This window comes from Arachis hypogaea, chromosome 16 (assembly GCF_003086295.3).
Source record: "Arachis hypogaea cultivar Tifrunner chromosome 16, arahy.Tifrunner.gnm2.J5K5, whole genome shotgun sequence".
Taxonomy (NCBI): domain Eukaryota; kingdom Viridiplantae; phylum Streptophyta; class Magnoliopsida; order Fabales; family Fabaceae; genus Arachis; species Arachis hypogaea.
Window position 1 is genome coordinate 21836195 of NC_092051.1, and position 2689 is coordinate 21838883.

Below are 2689 nucleotides of genomic sequence, written 5' to 3' on the forward strand. Positions count from 1 at the left end.
TTTCTACAACTAAAAATTTTACCTGTCCTGGTGCAATAGGAAAAGGGTCGAGGATGTCAATCCCCCACTAGTAGAATAGCCAACTTACCTCAGAGTGATGAAATAACTCACATGTATATTGGAGCATATTTTTTTTACAATTTGTACAGGTTTTTACCTTTTGATAATAGTCTGTTTGTAAGCTCGGCTAGAAAAAACCTGCTCAAAAATTTTGGAGGATAAGCTTTGTGCTCCTATATGTGTTCTGCATATTCCTTCATGAACCTCGGCTAAGATAAGATTGGCTTCTGACCTATTTAGACAATTTAATAGAGGACGAGTATAGCCTCGTCTATACAGGTTATCATTTAACAATGTTAAGAATGAAGCTTGTCTCCTGAATTTTTTCAAATTTGTAATTTTAGGGGAGATATTTCCGGTTTTTAGATAATGGATGTAAGACCATTGCCAACCATCTTGTCAGCAATATGGAAAATGTTAATGAAATGGGTGCTTACTGTAATCAAAGTGGATTGTAAAAGAGTAGCAGTGTGTGGTTGTGTACTGGCGAGCTTTGATAAAATATCGGCTCGGTAATTCTGTTCTCTGGGAATATGATAAATTTCAAATTTAAAAGAATGAGATATACATGTCTTGACAACATCTAAGTATTTTGTCAAGAGAGGATCTTTTACTTAAAAAGATTGGTTTACTTATTGTACTACCAGGAAAGAATTCATAATGTACCTTTATTGCAGAAATATTTAATTTGATGGCTAGCCTTAAGTCGGTAATGAGTGCTTCATATTCGGCCTGATTGTTGCTGGTCATGAAGGAGAAGCGTAGAGAATGTTCCAAAACTATTCCATTGGTGGTTTCAAGAATGATTCCTGCTCCCAACCACTGAGAGTTAGAGGCGCTATCGACGTATAGTGTCCATTCTGCTGGCAGGTCATCGAAAATAGGTGCAGTAAACTCGACAACAAAGTCGGTAAGGTATTGTGATTTGATTGAGCCTTGGGATTGATATTTGATATCAAACTTGGATAATTCGATAGACCACTTTATTAATCATCCCGCCAGTTCTGGTTTTGTGAGCACTTATCATAGCGGTTTCTCAGTTCGGACATTGATGGTATGACTTTGGAAATAAGATCGGAGACGTCTAGCTAGCTGAGAATACTAAAGCAAGTGCGAGTTTTTCTATCTTTGGAATTTGGGTAGCGAAGCTCGGCATTTTGGAGTAATTTGCTAATGAAGTAAACATGCTATTGCATCTTGTTCTTTTCTAAAACAAGAACAGAATTAATTGCACAGTCAGTAATAGATAGATAAAGATAAAGCTCTTCTCCAAGTTCAGGTTTTTGCAAAATGGGAGGTTTTAAAAGAATAGTTTTTAAGTTTGAAAAAGCAGTTTCACATTCATCATCCATTTGAAGTTATTTTTCTTTTTGAGTGATTGAAAAAAGTAGAAAGATTTGGAAGCTAAACAGGGTAAGAATCTTGATAAAGCAGCGAGTCTCCCTATTTGTTGTTGGACCTCTGTAACTGTTTGAGGACTTTGCATCTCAAGAACAGCTTAGCATTTTTCAGGGTTTGCCTATATACCTCGGCTTGTCAGCATAAAGCCGAGAAGTTTACCTCCTTGGACACCAAAGGCACATTTCTCAGGGTTTAATCTCCTGTTGTACTTTTAGATTTGTGCAAAAATCTCCACAAGGTCGTCTACATGAGACTTTCCGACTTTAGTTTTTGCGTCCATGTCATCAACATAGATTTCAATGTTCCGACCAATTTTCTTGGCTTATATTTTTGTCATAAGTCATTGGTAAGTAGCTCCTGCATTCTTAAGGCCAAAAGGCATAACTTTATAGCAAAAATTACCGTATTCAGTTATAAAAGTAGTTTTGTCTTGGTCTAATGGATGCATAAGGATCTGGTTATAACCAGAGTATGTATCTATGAAACTTAAAGTGCCAAAGTCAAGTGAATTATCAACTGTTGCATCAATGGATGGTAAAGGGTATGCATCTTTAGGACATGTTTTGTTTAGATCGGTGAAGTCGACGCACATGCGTCATTTACCATTATGTTTCTTTACCATGACAACACTGGCTAACTATGTTATGAATCTGAGCTGCAGATGAAGCTGGCATCGATGAGCTTTTTGGTCTCTTCCAAGGACGCTTGTTTCTTTTCCAATCTCAGGTTGCACTTTTTTGTGCTATAGGTCAAATTGACGGGTTTATCACCAGCTTATGAGATATTATTGAGAGATTGATGCCTGGCATGTCTACGGGTGTCCAGGCGAATAGATCGGCATTTTGTCCTTGGCACAGCTCTTCAATTTCCATTTTACCCTTAGTTTTTTCTCGAAACTCAACCAATGTTTTGGGCTTGGCCACTGTGATGGATTTTTGAAACTTTCCGGGGTGGAGTCCACTTTTTATAGCATGCAGATGTACTTCAGGGTGAAAGTTTGGGATGTTCATCGCTACTTTGCTGTAGGGGTGCACACGGGTCGGGTGAAGCCGGGTTTGATGTGACCCAGACCCGACCCGAAATATACACCGAGTCTATTTATTAGACCCGAACCCGGCCCTAGACCCGATGAAACCAATACACTTTCGGGCCACAATTATACCGGGTGAAAATCGAGCCGTTAAAATTACATTACATTACGTTGATACTTTCTTGTAAGCTAGCATGT